Consider the following 18,290-nt stretch of genomic DNA (forward strand, 5'->3'; position numbering starts at 1 on the left):
GGTACCGGCCACGTTTAACCCCAGGGAACAGCACCTGACTGTGCCCCACACAAGGTCTAGCGAGCCCTGGGTGACTGCAGAGCCCTGGTGGCTGCTCGGGCTCTTTGTGGCAGTACCATCCCACTCACTGGAAGGGGGAGGTGGAGGCAGGGAGGGGTGGCCTTCAGTTGAGTTGTGTGGATTTCACCGAAGCCCAAAGCTAGCGCCAGCGCTTCCTGGGGCTGCTCCAAACCCAGACTGAGTCACAGCAGCAGCAGGCTCCTGGTGTCAAGGGAAGGAGGGGTGAAGACGTTCCTATTTTCGGATGTTGGGGGGAGGGCCTGTGTGGGGGTGGGAGATGAGAAGAAAAGGCTTGCCGGGCTGCGTGTGGGGCGGGTCCTCCCCGCCGCTCTCCCTGGCATTCTGTGGCTCTGGAGTAGGGGGACCGCCAGCCGTTCCCAGGTCCCAGGCCATCAGGGCTTCCAGGGTTGTGATGGAGGAGGGCACTGGCCAGGGATCCTCTGGGCCTGGTGGGGCTAGGGGGCTGATAAAGCCCACAGGGTGCTGTTTCTTGGCACTTTCCAAGGACTGGCCATGGCCTAACCTCCCCCGGTGCCCCACCCACACCCCCAAGTTTTGTGTCAGCGACACATTCAGCCAGGGAGCAGGAGGGGAGATGGGGGAGGGAGGGGGTTGCCGGGGCCCTGACCTTTTCGCACTCAGAACCTTCCCAGCCTCCTCCCAGAGCGCAGGGGTTAGAGCAGAGAGCCACCTGGGTGGAGAGTGAACTTGGCCCTGGTGGCGACGGCGAGGGAGAGAGGGGGAGGGGCGCCCCCTCTCCGCGCCTCCGCGAGCGCGATCGGTCTGCAACAAAGGGATTTCTCTCCCACCACACACACCCGTGCTGCTCAGGGCTCCCGCCCCTCCTCCACCAAGGTCCCGGCGGTGGCGACAACACACATTCGCGCCCTCGGGACGCGACCCCGCTGGGCCTTCCGAGAACTCCCAACAGTGTCTCCCAGAGGCGGCCGACCTCCCCGGTCCCCGACCCCAGTTAACCCCTCGGACCCTGCCGCCCCGCGCCTCCAGCCCAGCTTCCAGAGTGAGCCTCCGCCGCACCTCCCGGCCCCGCTGTTGAATCTGACAGAAAGAAACTTTGGGTGGGCTCGGGGAGGGGGGGGAAGCCCAGACCTCACGGGAAATGCCGCCAAGCCCATCGGGGAATCGGCACTAAGACCCCTCCCACCATAGTTCTGGGCTCCCTTCCGATCAGACAGAGGGATGGCTCCTCTGGACGCCTCCTCTAGAAAGAGGCAAGCCAAGGGTAGCCAACTGCAGAGGGGGAGGGGAGGCACCAGCAGGGATCGACCCTGAGAGTCGCTGCCAAATCCGGGTGGCTGGCCTCGCAGCCTCCGCCCGAGGCAGAGCCAAGGCCGGGATCAGGTACTCGGGCTCTCCCAGCTCAGGGACCAGGAACAGAGACACTTCCCCCTTCCCAGGGATGGCCTGTCCTGGCCCAACACTGGCTTTTTGTTCCTTTCACTTTCCTTCACGGTCACGGCAGACCAGGAGCCAGGGAACTCGGTGTGTATTCAAGAGGGCAAGAGGGAGTGAACTTGGAAACAGGTGTCCCTCAACAGGAGGCCACACAGCACCAGAACCCTAAGACAAAAGCCAGGAATCCTCCTAGCGACACCCCCCACCAACACACACACACACACACACACACGCTGCGTCCTCTCTGGAGAGTGTACACAGCCTGGGCAAATCCCCAACAAATGCTCCTCGCCAAGCCACCCAAGGCCACGTCTATGCACTTTGTCTCCTTCAGGGCTTTGTAGGGATAAAATGCATTTGGTGCCACCCGCCCCCAGCAGAAAGGAACAAGCTATACTATACTGCAAGGCTAATAACAGCTATCACCGGTATACACAGGAAGCACAAAGGAACTTTTAACATACTTAAAACCCGGGGATCCTGCCATGTGCATGGAGGTTCCTTGCTGACTGTACAGCCTGGGCATCCTGGGAAGGCCGAGCGGGAGGGTCAGAAGGAGAGGGACACCCACTTTCTTTACAAGGAACAAAAGGAACCCCATGTCTGCTATTCGCTCTCAGAACTCCAAGTACCCCAAAACAAAGCCGTGGAACTACACTATAGATGGGGGCCCAAGAATTTTTGTAGCTGTTCAGAGTTTAATTACTCCTCCTTGATCCATAGGACTAGACGACACGACACTGCCAAGGTTAAAATGCCCCGAACAGCGCCGAGCAGATGTGAGCGAGCTGGCAGACGCGCAAATGAGGCCTGCCTCGGAGCACGATAACAAGTGACTAATACATTGCATATCGTTGAAAGAAAATTATTTTTCTCTAATTTGCATTTGCTTGGGGGGAAAAAAAAGCCAAGCCAGAGTCCCTCCTCACAAGCATGAGTCTAATCCTGGAAATACAGCCCGGCTGCTTTAAGAGAGCTGGAAGGAGGGAAAGACTGCCAGTGTTTTGGCGTTGCAGGCTTGTTTATCTTTCCGCCTTTCCTCCAAGGCGAAACTCGTTTTGCAAGCAACATTCCTACAGAAAATGGCACACGTCATAAAAAGAGACCAATTTATAGAACTGGCACCGAAGTTCATGTATCACTCCAGAAGCATCTCCCAGCTCCCCATAAGGGAACCCAAGTAGACGTAGAAGTCAGTCCACATTAAAACTCAAATGGTAGACCTGGGGGGGGGGGGCGGGCAGGGGACGACAGACTAGATCTGCAGATATTCAGCAGGCTGCCCATCCAGGGACAAGCCACACAGAGGGGCAGGATATAGAATGAAATCAGCCCTAACCGATCCTCCAAACCTCAGGGACAGCCAGGGGCCCAGGCCTGGAAAACTTCAGCCTAGGGATTCCTGGGGGGTTGGGGTGACGCTTTATAGTCCAGAGTGTCCCAGGCCAGCCCAGAGGCAGGCCCACGTTCCTGGCCATTCATGCTATCTCCAAGACTGGCCTTAGGTGATGACTGCCACCAATTGCTCTCCCTCCCACCTGGCTGCTCCCTGTAGGGCCTGGCAGGGGACCAGGAACTCAGAAGCCTGTGGCTGTGGCTATCAAGTTGGTGCCCACAGAGTGGGTGGTGCTGTGGACAGGCCTCAGGACTGCCCCTTTGCCTCCTGCAGCTGGAGGCAAATGCATCCCGGAAAATGGCAAGGTGAAGGGAGTCATCAAGAGCTAACCTGTACCCCTTCCCTGAATTACAACCGATCTGTGGTCGTGAACCTACACACACGCATTTCTCCTGGGAAACAGGGTCCAGAGCCCAGAAAGCAGTGCCGGCCTGTCTTCAACTTGCCTGAACACAGGGCCACTGCAGAGGGGACCCCCAGGAAGCCTTCAGTTAATACATTCTTCCCAACAAACTTACTTAGGACTGCGAGGTAATTTCCCCCAAATCTTACAAACTCTGTCCCAAGCAGCTGAGGACCCCGTGCCTGGATCCTGGCCAAAACCCCCCAGACAGAGACACTCCTGACCCAGCAGGCCTTCCCCTGCCACCTCGGCCTGAAGAGCTCCCTAAACCACAACATCAGAACCACCTGGCCTCCTGCCCCTCCCCTGGGAAGTCATAAAGGTGTGTGCCGGCTGTGGGGGGAGGGGCGTGTCTCTGAGCTCCCTCTCCTCTGGAAGACACGCTGGCCAGAAAGTGGCGGTCACCTCTGCGGCTCCTCCGCGGGCCTGCATAGTGCGCGCTTTGTGCAAGTGCTGAGGAGGCGCAGCGCTGCTCGCGAGCCAACAGCTGTCACATTATTTGCACTCGCTGTAAACAGCCTTCACATTCCCCCCTTACCACATAGTTAAAGCCAGACTAACAATCCACAGTTAGAGATCAAACCAACAACAGCAGCATTGTGTCTGCCTTCGCCTTCGCACCAAGCCCAGCAGCTGGCAGGTTTCTCCGGAACAAGGGACCCCCGCCCCCCCACCCCTCGGGGCTCCAGCCAAGGCCAGCCAAGGAAGCATGCGTTTGTCAGTGCTGTTTGTTAAAGCCAAAGAGCACCGCCATTTCGCAGAGATTTCTCGGTGGTTTATCAACCCTCTTCCAGATTTGGTGCCTTCTGGGGGTCTGGAGAAGCAGGGTGGGAAGCGAGGTTGCTGGGACTCCAGGACGCTCGGCCCTGTGGGGGCTGGCCCCAGCGGGCCAGGCTGGGGTCGGGGCAGGCAGGCCCTGGGGCAGAGGCCAGGCCCGACTGGGTTGGTGCAGCCCCGCCAAGGACCGCCTCTGGTCCTTCAGAAATTGCCCAACTCACGGAAGACTTACTGGCCGCCCCACTGATCAAAATGTCTCCTTTATGATTTTTGGTTAAGTTGAACATTTCCATAATCGTCATTATTAGTGCAAATTACACGCCTAATCGGTCCTTAAATAGATTTTAATTAAATAATCATACAAGGCTCATTTTATGACTTAAGAAAGGCATTACTTTTCGTTATAAACTTTCCACCAGGATACGGAATGACGACAGCAGACAAATACTTATTCTTTGAAAATGACCAATAACCAATGGGCAGAGTAGCCGGAAACGGACCCGGTTTCATTCACCCTCCAGGAGGGAAGGGAGACCGGACGCACAGCACAGCGACACAACTTTCCTCCTGGGGTGGGAGAGGGCATCTCTTCCTCCCAGGCAAGACTTCTGTCTTCTCTTTGGCCAGGAGAAACAAATCCCCTTACCCGACGGGAGAGATTCCTCCAGCTAGTGGCTTCTAGAGACCACTGCTCCCCACCCCCACCCATTTTCCACCCCAGTCTGCTCGAAGTCTTGCTCGAAGCAAGCAGGCCGGGCTTGTTAAATGCTGTGTAAAATGCTGTTAATAAAATAATAAATACAAAGGATGGAGGCTGCGGGGTCCATGGGTGTTTTGACTGGAAATGCCTTGGCACTTGCCACGTGTTTATGGAGAGCAGACAACTCCAGGATTTACATACTTTGGACATTTCTGTACTTCATTTATTCTTTCCTAAATGACGTAGGCCTCGAGCTATTTCAAGTTTGCATTTGTACAGAACTGTGAAATGCCTAGGAGTTTCTCCAATTAAACCAAGTTGGAAATCAGACCCAAAGCTCCAACAGACTCCCTAGCTAGCAGCGACTCCACCCTCAGCCTCTCTGGCTGGAGAAAACAAACAGACCCTCCAGAACAATCCTCAGCCCTCGAGCTCCCCACCTTCCCCCCCCTTCCTGGAGGGCCCCCAGGGCAAAGGTTAAGGCGTCTTCAGATTCCAGGCCCAGCCTGCCTACACGCTGTGGCAATCCCAGCAGCTCCCCGGCAGCTCGGCGCATCCTGGCTGTCCGCTACCTCTAAAATAGGGAGCTCAAATGGGGGCAAAACTGCTGGCCTGGTAAAAGCCACTGCTCACACAACAATGTCAGCAAAGGCTGGAAGGCATTCTTTAGAGGGACCAGGGATTCGTGCCTACTGAAGCTCTTTCAGCACAAAGGCTTTTAGGGGAAGAAGGGAAAAAGAGGGAGGGGGAGAGGAGAGAGAAAGGGAGGGAGGGCTCCTGTTTCAGAGCAGGCATCCCCTGAGAGTCAAGAACCAAGTGTAGCTTCAATCAAACGCTGACTTCCCCTCTGGGAGTCGAGTAGGAAACCTGATCACAGTAGCTTACTACCGGCCTGGATCCATACAGGTCTGGTTTTCTTCTCATGCTAGTAATTTTTTTAAATACATATCGATATAAAAGAAGCAATCCCTGGCAGACTTTATTGAAAACCACACTGAGCCCTCATAACATCCGGACTTAATCCCTATCAAACAAACCACAGCACCTCAGGCCTCAGCAGCGGGCCACCCCCCTCTCACCTCTTCCAACCAGGTCTCTCCCCTCCAGACGCCCCCATCCCCTCCCCCAAAATAAAGAGAGGAAGACTTGCCCAAAGCACCTAGATAGTGGTTCTGGAATCAATTCCTAACCATATAATGATCCCACTGGGGGGGGGGGCAAGTCTTTTCATATGGAATCCTTTAAAAGGCAGCATGCAAAGACCCGGAACAAAGGCAAAGAGGAGCCCACAGAGGCAGACCCAGAAGAGTACCCAGGGAGGGGCCCTTAACCCACATCCTTGGTCCCTCTCTGGACACTGGCCTAACAGGTCTCCCAGAGCACGGGGTAGCAGGGAATGGAGGAGCAAGCTATAGGAACATGACCAGTTATTCAAAGCAATTATTAATCCTCGGGGCCTACTATGTGCCAAGTATTCCTCTTTGATCCTAAAGGTGGATAATTATTCCCAGTCTTACAAATGAAGAAACTTACTGAGGCTCAGAGGCCATAAATAACTTGCCCCCAAGGTCACACAGCTAGTAAAAATGGGCCACGGTCAAACTCAGTCCTGGAGTTTCGGAGAGGAGCCAATTATGGGTCTAATTGTACCATTCAGAATCCCTATTTTCCCATACTGTCTCCTCAAAGAAGTTGGGAAGACTTCTTGGGCCTTGTGCGCCCACGTGCAGAGCAAAAATAAATAAATAAATTAGATAGATTGTACTTAACGCCTAAGTAACTGGGTCCACTACCAACCCCAAGCCCAGTTTCTCTTACACCCGATCATCTCTGGGTCCACTCAAAGTCTTTCACAATCTCCCCCTACATCCTACAAGTCTCCCTACCCGGAAATATCCTGGTGTGAGGCCAAGGAACCCAACAAGACGCCACTTTCCCTTCCTAGCAGCCCACAAGAGGCAGGGTAGGTGAGTTTGCCACTCCCAGGCCTCCAGAAAAGTGCCAACTACCATCACTGGGAACTTGGGGCTTGCCACTCTAAGTTTTGCCACATAAAGCAATAAATCAAATTATCTAGATGGAGCAAAAGCCCTTTGGAAGGAGCTCCTACACCTACCTCTTCTAGGGTTGAAACGAAAACCCAAGGGACCAAATGGGTGGGAGAGGGAATTACCAGACAAGTGGCTTGCACGACGCAGGCCCTGGTGGACCCGAGTGTTCCCACAGAAGGCGAAAGCCCGAGGCGAGCTGGGGAGCGGGATGCCCTTCCTTCTCCCAACCTTTCCTCCGAAAACCCTTGGGCGCCAAAGCTCAGGGCCCCACTTTCCCCACCTACCCTATCCCCAATTTCGAGGTCTGCCCCAGGCTTTCAGATGTTCCAGGGAAACTACCTACATCCGAAGCCGCAGGCTCCACTGCAGAGGGCCAGCTCCAGCTCGGGTCAGCGGGGACCAACCGGGGCACCGGACGCCCCTGCGAGCTTCCTGGACCGGACCGCTCCCTCCCAACAACGTCGAAGCTCCGGATGTGCGAAATGGCCCCACGGCGCGGCTCTGCGGGCAAGGGCCTCGGTGGCGAGCCGGGTCGAGGGGCACCGGGCACTCACCCGCTCGCGGGCGGAGTACGCCCCGCGGCCCGGCGGCCCCTGGCTCCAGGCCAGCCCTCCGAAAGTGGCTTTCTTTCTCTTTTTTAAACTTTCCAGCCTAGGCGAGCCGAGTTTCCAGCCCGCCCTTCTACCCAGCCCAAGCAGGGCCTCCCGACCCCTCCCGGGAGGCGACCTCCCGCCCCGGGCACCGCTAGCCGGCGGCCCGGACAGACGCCTTCCTCCGCCCACCGCACCCCACCTCACCCCCGCCTACTTGGCCCACCTGGAACCGGAGGCTTCCCGGAGCGATCGCCGTCCAGTCAAGCCCGCGGCCACGGCGTCTAAAGAGAAACTCTCCTGCATCTCCAAGGCGCGGGCCTGCCCGCGGCGCGCGTGAAGTGCGCCCCACACATTGGCGCTCTCTCGGAATGGCCTAACGCTTAGGAAGGGGGAGGGGGAAAAGCGAGGCGGGAAGGGGGAAGGGCTGCCTTTTTTTTTTTTTAACTCTTCCGAGGCAAGAGTTTTTGGTGTCCCTAGCACGATTGCAAATGTCCCGGCAGAACAATAGAAATGGGGGGTGGGGAGTGCCGGAAATGGTGCTGGAAGACCACTATAACCTTATAAACCTCCTCTTCCCTTAGTCACTATTGGCATGGAGAGACCCCAGTGCCTGCCCCGCAATAGTGCCTTTTAAATAACTTTTTCCTAAACACGTCCCCCTCCCCACTTTATGAAATCACGAGGGCTAAGATCGCTCCCAAAGTTGTGACCTCCTAAAGCTCCAGCCTCTCACCTGCTCGGCCCCGGGCACTCTGACCTGGCTCACCCCCTCCCCCAACAGTTCCCGGGGTTTGCACCTAGACAATAAATTTAGTTTAATTTAGCTTCCGGTCTTTAATTTTAGCAGGTCTCCTTTTTGCATGCAAATCAATATGGCAATTACCATCTAAAAGCTCGCCCAGCCCCGGGTCAATGTAAATTGATCATTGTCCGCCTTCCACAAAATAACACAGGGAGTCTGTGGTGCATAATGAGATTATACTGGAAACTGTCTTTTAGATCACAAATTATATTTTATGCTGTCAGGATCTTCTCCGAGTGGACTTTCCCGCTTGTCTAATCACGGGGAGCCCAGCCCGTGGGTACTGGCTGGGGAGACACGACTCTGCAAGAAAACCAAGTGAGGATCCGCGTTTGTGAGACCCTGGACAGACAGCACAGGGAAAGTGAGCCTGCACCCCGAAAGAGGCCTTCAGAAAAAAGCTGCAGAGCACCGTTAATGAACTCCCACCCAGCAAAAAGTCAGATGGCCCTTTCTAGGGAACACGTTGGAGCTACCAGAGAAAGCCGTCGGGGTAGCGTAGGAGAGCAGCGCACGCCCCGGGCCAAGTGCTCGCGTCGGAACGCCACAGGGTCGCCACCCGGGAGGACCAAGGAGGCCCCAACAGTCCTGCAGGGCGGATTCTCCGGGCTTCACCACCTAGGCCTCAGCGGCACGGCTGGCTGTGCAAACGGAATCCCGTCGGCCATAAACACTGGCAAAGAAACGGGGCGGGCCGTGGTCTCCCTCCTCTAGTCTGGGCGAGTCCCCCACCAGGCCCGATCTGGCGACACTGGCCGCTCAGGACCCCAGGCAAGGAAAAGGACCTCCCTCACCCAGAGCACTGCTCTCCCGCCCTTCAGCGGCCCCCGGGGCACGGGTGTGACCCCGAGGCCTAACAAAGGGCCTTCAGAGCTCCTTTCGGCCTCAGGCCGGCGGGGGAGGGGTGGGGCACGGCGGACGAGGCGGACCCACGCGGTCCCCTGCCCGGCCGAGTTGACTGGGCCTCTGGGCCTGGCGCCCTCGAGGAAATCAGCAGGGTGGCATTGTCAGGGGCTGGCGGTCGTGCCTGAGGACCATCCCGGGTTTGGGGCGGCACTTTGGCCACAAGAGACTGCAAGCCTCCCGCCAGCCAGAGGCCCAGCCCTGCCCCGCCCGGCCGGGGCTCCACCCAAGTGCGGTCTTCCCAATAAAAGCTGGAATTCCCGGCTGGGCTCAGACAAAGAGGGACCGCGGCAAATCGACGCCGCTGGCAAACTAAACCCTAGCCGGAGTTTACATGCGCGTCTGGGGTCACCCAGGCGCCTGCTAATCCACCCTACACTGGCCGGCCGGCACGTTCTCCCCCAGCAAAAACAAACAAACAAACAAACAAACAAACACAACAGACCCAAATAAAAGCATGCCTGCCTTCCCTTTAATTCCTCCCAGGAGCCAAACGTTTTTCCATTGGTCTTTCCCAGTCTGCCAGGCTCTGCCTCACCTTAGCCAACAGGCCCCAGCAGTGCCACATCCATTCCTGGAGGCCACGGAGTGGCAAGCTATCCCCTTTTCCTTCACCATCCGGCCATTCTAGGTGAACTTCAAATCTCTTCGGAATCCCTCCTACCTGCTCAGCACACACCCTCACCCCCTCTTGTATTAGACAAGAGACTCCATCCCTTGGGAGCTGCTCTGCCCCTGGTTCCTTCCAGCCAGAAACACCATTCCCTTGTGAATGTGCGTGTGAATGTGGTTGTGTGGCCTGCACTTTTGTATCCACATTGGTCTCACTGGGCAGGAAAGTCTCCGTCAGGCTTTGAGGGGGTTTGGTCATTCAGCCTGTGCATCTAAGCATGGGTGTATGCATATGAATGCTTTTTGTGTTTCCAAGTGACCCTCCTCACACCTTGAAATGGACTTTTGTTTCTGGAACCCACTTACTGAAATTCTGCCCCAGTTTCCAGTTCAACAAAGTTGGACTTTTCTTAGAACATCGCCATACATCTTTGCATTTGCACACCCCTGTTTACATTTCTCTTGGCTGGTTCTTTATCTCTTATGGATCTCTTGTTCCATTTGGACATTGGAGTCCCAAGTGTCTTGATTTGTCTCAGCACCTGTCATTCAGGCACACGTCTTAATCTGAGCATTCCCGTCCAACATACGTCTCCTTATACTACTTATGTTTTTCTTGCTTTGCCTATATGTGGCTCATGCCCAGGACCGGCCAGTATGGGTTTACCATTTAAAAGTAAATAGAGGATCCCTAGACCACAAACCCTTAAAAGAAAGGTAGGGGAGAAGAGCGTAGAATTAGTAGCAAGTTATTGATGTACAGGGTCACACAACTACCAATTAATTTCAGACTCTGGAAAAAACTAGACTAATGTCTGCAAAGTTGGATTAAATTTTCAGACCAATTCACTATTAGCACCATATGTGTATACAAATGATGGATCTCCTAACAACACATCAGTGTCCAGACCAACTTGTATTCGAAGTCTGACTCTCTTGCATACAAGTTCATGGTTAAAAGTGTTTATTTATACGGACAACTCAAAGACCCCCCCCCCCCGCCCTGCTCTCTCAGGGCATACCTGTACATTCTGGCCTGGCATTTCAGGCTCAGGTTCTTAGTCTGCAGCACTCAGTCAGAGGCCCCACCCGATTAGAGCTCTGTGCAGACCATCCCTCACTTGAATGCCAGCAAAAATTCTCTCTTGGGAACATTGAGGTGTACACATCTGCATCTCCCAAACTCAGTTCCTTAAGTGAGGGTGCCCATTGTGTGTGTTCACAGCTTCCCCACTGACAAGTATCCGGTGAAGCTAGATCATTTAGCAGCTGCATTTGTTTTTTATTAAGAATTGAGAGGATGCACCAGGATGTGTCCATGCACACACAGAAGAGAAAGGAAAACCCTAGGCCTAGATTCCTGACTCCTTTCCCCTGGGGGGCTACTCGGCCTCCAAGAATTTCTACTCTCGACTCTTTGCTTTGCACCCCTTCCCCATTACACTATCTCTACCCACCTTAAAGGGTTAAGACAAGCGCCCCCCCCCCCAGCCTTCCTTCCACCCAGCTCTCTGGGCCCCGCAGGCTAGCTCGCTCACTCGCTGCTAGCGGGAGTCTGCTGCCGTCTCCGCGTCCGCCGCCCCCCCCCCGCGTCCTTCAGCCGGGAGGGAGCCTGCATGCCTGTCTAGACCGATCTATCACCGGCACACCAACAACACCCGCGAGAGCGCGGAGACCCTGCCCAGGTCCCCCGGCCCGCACGGTTCACGGCGGACCGACTCCGGGGAGCGTGACGGAGCCTGCGGGGTGGGGGTGGGGGACTACAGGCGCTGGCCGCCCAGAGCGCCCGGCGGGTGCTCCCCAGCTCCTGCCCCCCGCGCTCCCACCAGCCCGGCTGCCGGGGCACAGTCACAGCTCTGCGCGCTGGGCAGTCCTATTTTTATCTTGTCTAATCCCAAACTGGGCGGGGAGCACAGGCGTCGTGCTTAGAGAACAAGAGATAGGCGAGGGAGGCGGGGAGGAGCAGCCAGGCAGCGACGCGAGCGGGAGCGAGTTAAAGACACAGAGGAGGCGACCGTGAGCAGGAAGAAAGAGCGGGCTGCGCGGGCCTCGCGGCGCCGCACGCAACGCGCCGCCCGGCGAAGTTACACTCGCCTCCCTGCGGTCCCTAGCTGCCCGCCCCTCCCCACTTCCCAGCGGCGCTCTCCGCAGCCAGGACCGCGGGGCCCCGGCCTGTGTGGGAGGCGGAGGCCAGGCCGGCCCTGCAAAGGGCTGGAGAGAATCGCTAATGAGCTGTGCGGCCCATTGATCCAGAGAACACTTCCTAATTAACTCTCAGTCACCTACTGGTGACAGCGCCTCAAAGGACAGCGTTGGGGCCGGCCAAGCCCCAGCCCGGACCTGGCGGCGGAGCTCCCAGCGCCCGAAACCCGCGCGCTCCCCTAACCACCCTGGGCAATTTGCGTGCGTGGCGGTGTATACCCGCACGCCGAAGGCCAGCCTCGGATTAGACCTGGACGGCATATTAATCATAGCTTACCCCCCACTTCCTCTACGCGGTGAAATCGTGCCCAAAACAAACACTAGAACCTACACTGCAAAGCCCAGACCAGACCAGATAACAGGTCGGGGGCGGAGTGGGAAGGGTCGAAAAGGGAGCATATCCTCCAAGTGTCCATGCACAGGAGCCTGAGGCTGACAATTAAAATGCCTTCCACACAAGCAATTCTGTTGGCAAAACCGAATCCAACACCTCTTAAGGGTAGATTTCGGTCCGCGGTGTCCGTTTCCAGTGCCACAGGAAGTGTCAGATGGCTAGAAATACCCAAGTCTGTCTGCGCTCACCACCCACCACCTTCTGGGGTGGGCCATTTCCTCCTCATTTTTACTCCCAGGCCTTTTAAAGGGTTTTTCTCCAAGGGGTTACCCCTAGAACCAAACACCAGTACCCCTTTCTTCTCCCCTAGTCCCCTCTCCAGAAGGGGAGGAAAAACAGCCACAATGCTAAACCAGGAGCTGTCTAGTCTAGACGCAGTGAGGCTGTGCGAATACCTATTTGAAGCGCGTTGGTTTCTTTTTAAGATTTGTTTTTAAATACACATAACCCTCCTTCCTCAGTCGCTCTTCCATTCCCCCAACCCCCACACTCTAGACGCCGGCGGCGCGCGTCCCCGTGCGCGGGCACTCACAGTCTCTAGCTGGAGATCGCGGACTTTCTGGAAAAGATTCATTAACAGCAAATTAAGCCTCACCCGGCCTCGGCCTACACGCGGCCAGGCACGGCAGTCTTCGGGACCCGGGTTCGTGCCCCTCGAGCGTTCGGGCGGCGGGAAGCCCGCCGGGACCACGCGTGCCTCGAGCCGACCTAGTCCGCACACGGCGCCCCAAGGCTCCTTTCGTAAACAGCAGGCGCTCGCCGCCGCCGCCGCCCCAAGCCCCCGAGTTGGCTGAGGCTCTGCGGCGCAGCCTCCCGCCCGCTCCAAGCGCGGGCCCCGCGGCGCCTCGCCCTCCCCGCCTCAACCGAGGATCGCACCCGGTGCGCAAGTTCCTCTTCGCGCTGAGCCTCCGCGCCGCACGCCCTCCGAGTGGGACCAACTTCCTCCGGCAGCAGACTTTCACACGCCCATCAGCGCTTCCCACCAGACTCCCCACTGCCCAGCGGAGGGCCAGGTCTCCCCGCCCCCCCCCGCCCTCCCTTCCCGCCGCCGCCCGCACACAAGCACATTCTACACCACCCACCCCTGGGGGCTCATAACTTCAACCAAGCCCACGACGCCTCCGGGAGGGTGGAGGCGGCAGGGGGCCGCGGATTACAATTTTAAAAGAACATTTACAAAACAAAGCATCTGACCTGGCGGGCCGACCGGCCGAGTGGGAACCCCTGGCTCTGCACAATTTCCTAGTAGTTTTTTTTTTTTAATCCACGTGATCCGAGCTTTGGGGCAAGCCAAGGGAAAAAAAAAAAAACCGGGACTCCCCTCCCGAGTTCCGCGGCGGCGACAGGTCGAGCTCGACTCGGCCGGAGGCGCCCGCCACACACCCTTGCGCACGCACACGCCGTCGTTCCACTTGGAAGAACGATCGGCCCCCGGAGAGGAGAGACCAGGCGGCGGAGGCTGGGGGTTTTTACAGTTCTTTCCCGAGTCGAAAAAGAAAGCAGACGGGAACCCGCCGCCCTCCCCTTCCTGCTCTCGAGCTAGCGCCGAGCAGAGCTTCCCAGCTTCCAGCCCAGTTCCCCCCCTTCACCCGACAAGCGGCGCTCAGCGGCGACCGCGCTCCCGCGCAGACACACACAGGCTGCAAACTTCCACTCTGCGAACTCCCTGCTCTCCTCCCAGCCCCCCGGGAGGCGGCAGGCCCCCAGCTGCGCCCTCCCTCCCCGTTGCCTACGCGGGGCCGCTTAGGTTGGCTGCATTTCTAATAACTTACAGCTATGAAATAAAAACGAAAGCGAGCAATGAAGCTAAGGGAAAGCGCGAGGCAAAAGGTTCGCGGGGTACGCGAGAGTCGGAGGAGAAACCCGCGACCGGCGGGGGCCCCAGGGGAGGGGGCCGACTGCAGCCCGCGGCGCGCCAGCCCGCCCGCGGCCTCCCTGGGGAAAGGTGTTCCGGGCACTGACCTGAAATCCCCAGTCGGGGAGTAGGCAGAGAGCCTGCGATCCGGCGCTTTGAAGTTTTCCCCGGAGCAGAGTCGAGGCGGCAAGGAGGAGCGGGGGTCGGCTGGGTGGCTGGGAAGTGGTGTGCGGGGCTGGGGGTTGGCGACGCTACGGAGCGGAGAAGGAGCCGGGCCGGGGAAGCGCAGCGAGCAGCAAAGTTTGCCGTCCCCGGCTGCCCGCAGCCCGCTCAGGCGCCGCGCTCCCTCGCCGTCTGCTGCCAGCCGGCTGCCCTCGGGGTCGGCCCCGCCGAGGGGTGGGCTCTCAGCCGCGTGGGGGTGGGGCGGGGCGGGGCGGGCTCCGAGCCTCCGGGCAGGTGGCGACAGCCCCGCGCGAACCTCCGGGCTCCCGCAGCTGGACTGGACTCCGCCTGGCTCAGCAGCTCCCGCGCCGCCGCTGCCGCCCGCGCTCGGGCAAGAGCCCCAGCGCCATGTTGACGGTTCGCCGCGAGCGCCCGCTCGGGCTCTGTGTGTGTGTGTGTGTGTGTGTGTGTGTGTGTGTGTGAGAGAGAGAGAGAGAGAGAAAGAGAGAGAGAGAGAGAAGGAGAGAGGGAGGGAGAGAGAGAGAGAGAGAGAGAGAGTGTGTGTGAGAGAGAGAGAGAGTGTGTTGGCCAAGTCGTCCCTGCGCGGCGACAGCGCGGCTTGGGCTCTCCGCCCGGCGGCTCTCGGGCTCCCCCTCCGCCGCCGCCCGCCTAGCTCCCGCTCTCGGTCGCGGTCTGGGCTCCGGCGCGTCTCCCCCGCAGCCGCCGAGCTCCGCCCGCGTTCAGCGAGGAGCGCAGCTCTGCCTCACCTTGCCGCTGGGAGCCCGGGCTCCGTCTGCAGCCGCACGCCGCGATCCCAACGCGTCCCCCCTCCCTGGTTCCCTCCTCTTCCTCCTCCCCCTCCCTCCGCCCGCCCTCCCTCCCTCCCTCCCAGCAGCCGCCTCCCCTCCCCCCGCAGGCGCAGCGCTCGGGCGACAGCCGCCGCCTCCAGCTCTCGCAAGTTTGAGCTCCCCCAGTCTCTGCTCTCCCTCCGTTGCGGCGCCTCCGCGGTGGGGTTTCGGGAGGGGTGATTCCCCAGGAAAGGTTTGCCCGAGTTTCCCGGGCCGTCATCGATTCCCAGGCCGGTGCGTCGGGGCCTCTCCACGTCCGTACCCCGGACCACCTGGGTGGCACCCCCGTAGTCCCCTGCTGTCCCCTCCCCAGCTCGGGCCGACTTGGCTGCACACACCCGGCCAGGACGCACGTCCTGGGCGAGCCGGAGACCGACTTGGGCGGCGGCGGAGGAGGCGGCGGAGGCGGCGGCGAGGGCGGCCCGCAGAGCCCGAGCCGAGGGGATGGGGGCTGCGGGGGCAGCTCTCCCAGGCGCGCGCCGAGACTCCCCTTGCTACCCAGAAGGCCAGTGGAGGACCGCAATTACCATAAAGCGCCTCGCACTCCGCTCAGTCAAAGCTGTCAAACCCCAGCGGCAGCCGCCACTGCCGCCTCTCGCCACCAGTGCTGCGCTCTTTCGGCCTCGCGTCCCCTCCGAAACCCAGCAGAGCCTAGCAGTGCGCGTCTGCGCCCAACCCCACCCCAGATCGCCCCTTCTTCCCGAAGGAGCTCCTTCCCATTTTGGTGTCCTGAGCTACCTGAAAACACCACCCGGGGCAACAGTGGCTGTTCCGCCCTAACTCCGCGGCCGAGTTCCCCGGACGTTTCAATTGTGTGGGAATTGTTTAGAGGGGGGGCGGGGGAGGCGCAGGGAGCAGCTCTTGGGGACACCAGGAGGCGGGGGAGGGATAGGGGAGTGGAGATCCGACAGAATTTTTCCCGTTTTTTCGGCATTTCAGGGTCTGCACCTCAGATGGTTGGAGGGTCTGCCCTGGTCCCTCACCCTGGCTCCCAGAGATTATCTCCCGCGTTTTATTTTCCTTGGCAGGGAGCAACTTTTGGCTTACAGCGTTCGCCCCATAAATTTCCACTCGGTAACGTCGTGCTGATCGGTGCTCGGCGGCGGCGTACAGCCTGCACCCGCAGCAGTTCAATTCAATTGACACGTATTGAGCTTCTCCGGCGCACCGCCGCGGCGCTGAGCGCGGGTGGGGTGGGGAGGTGGGGGCAGACGGGCGGGGCGGGGGGTGAAGCGGAGGAGCAAGGTTCCGGCCTACCCCGAGCGCAGAACCTCAAGGGCGAACGGGAGCCCCAGTTCACAAAGCTGGCGGGAAGGGGTGAGCGTGGGGGAGGGGTGTTCCGGCCTAACTGTTCCCAGACTGGGGGCACGGACGTCGAGGCCAAAGGTGATCCCCGTTGGGCTGCTCACAAGGGTCTTTTATGCTGGGAAGGGGGTGGGGTGTCTGTTCTGCCTAAGGACAAGATGGTGCAGGCTTGATGAGAACATAAATCCGAAATGGAGGTGGTTTGTAAATCCACACGGAAAGTTTTTAAATATCCTGGAGTGTCCCCATGCCAAAAATAATCAAAAGCATCTCAAGTTGATTACTAAGTCAAGGTCAAGGCCAAAATCAGCTCTAGCTAGCAGATATTTTCCCTTTTAAAAATGAGACTATTGACTGGGACTGATATTGGGTGCGATTTTATTCATTCTGTTTTAGTTCTCATCACATAGTTATAAAAAACAGCCATTCTCAAAGCAGAAGTGAAACATCTCTACCGTTTGAAACCCGAAACTTGGGCAGAATTAAATCTTCATGCTCCAGAGCTGCTTGTAACAACTGATGCAAAAGGCAGGAGGGGAAGGGCCCCTGCGAGCAGTGCCCAGTCGAGCTGGGCCGCGAGCGAGCGATTCCAGGACCCGCGCCTGCAGAATGGAATGCATATCTTTTTCTTCCTGGTCTTTCTGGGGTGGACATCTCTGAAAGCTAACCCACACATTTTTTTAATCTCCAGTAACAAGCAGAAAGACACCTGGACTATTATGCTGTAAAGCTATTTTTTATAAAGACATTTTAGGGCCAGACATTAAAAGTTATTAGACTGAACGCATGCGAGTTAGAGACACAGCTGGAGAAAAGGCCTCTAGTTGTGTGTTGTAGCAACATTTCTTTTTGAAGCGACTCCTTTTATTCAAAACAAGTCTAAAATAACTGGGAAGGCTGGCATTGGGATTTGTGGGGGAACTCTGTGTATGCGGTTCCAGGCAAAAAGGCCGCTGGGCTGCTGTGGGCTGGGCGGGAGAGCTGGCCTGGGCGAGTGCAGAGCGGTGCCAGGCCCTTCCGGCTGGGTTAGGCCGCACCACAGAGGCCCTGGCCCAGTGCCTGGCCACCTTCTCTCCCCTCCCCTCATCTCCCCAACTCTTCCCCCAGGCACAGGCTTTTCCCAGAGTTTCTAGTGGCATATAACAGTCCAGAACTTTTGGAAAATCCAGGAGCTGACCACGGAGCTTGCTGCTTCTCGGACTCCTGTGGCCTCCCGGGGCTGCTGACAAAGGGGCCTGTTTGTCTAACTTTAAGTCCTAGAGGTAAAATGAATGGAGGGGGGTGCTATAAATGCAAAGGGGCCCGTGGTGAGGGCTGACTGCAGGAGAAATTTGATGCTGTAGACAAACAGGCCAGTAAATTCGCCTTTGACTTAATTTGCAGTATTCACCCCCACGCCCCCCTTTTGCAAGGACTCTCCCCTCCATGGTATATTGCAGGATGGGCTGGTGGGATTGAAGGGCTTCTTCTCCATCTCTTAGGGATACATTTTCCAACTCCATGGGATTTTTAAAATATCGTATTAAGGGAGTCCTAAGAGGCATGAGAGGGGGGATTGACTCACTGGGAATTAAAACGTGGGATTTTCCCGAGGCGCCCTAAGGCGAAGGAAAAGGGGGGCAGGATTACACCTATTGGCCTGGTTAGTTGGAATTGTTCTGGGAAATAGAGGCAGCAAGAAAGATCTTATGGCCCCTCTGAGGAAGAGGTTGCAGGAGCTGGGGACTTGGCCTGCAGTGTGTGCGGGCGTCTGGCCCTTTCCCTGCTCCCTCCTCCTCTGCCCTCCCAGGAGCCCCTCGGGAGCTGACCTG

General features: G+C 57.9%; 1 protein-coding gene across 4 annotated transcripts in view; it reads right to left on the minus strand.

Annotated features, from left to right (window-relative positions):
- Bcor (BCL6 corepressor) overlaps positions 1–15,105 on the minus strand; it is a 44,542-nt gene extending 29,437 nt beyond the window's left edge. For all 4 annotated transcript variants that reach the window (XM_077106983.1, XM_077106981.1, XM_077106982.1 and 1 more), the window contains exon 1: positions 14,272–15,105. The gene's annotated coding sequence lies outside the window, so the exon portion shown is untranslated. The remainder of the gene's footprint in view (positions 1–14,271) is intronic.
- Positions 15,106–18,290: the final 3,185 nt, after the last annotated feature.

The sequence above is a fragment of the Callospermophilus lateralis genome, chromosome X (genome assembly GCF_048772815.1).
Source record: "Callospermophilus lateralis isolate mCalLat2 chromosome X, mCalLat2.hap1, whole genome shotgun sequence".
NCBI lineage: Eukaryota > Metazoa > Chordata > Mammalia > Rodentia > Sciuridae > Callospermophilus > Callospermophilus lateralis.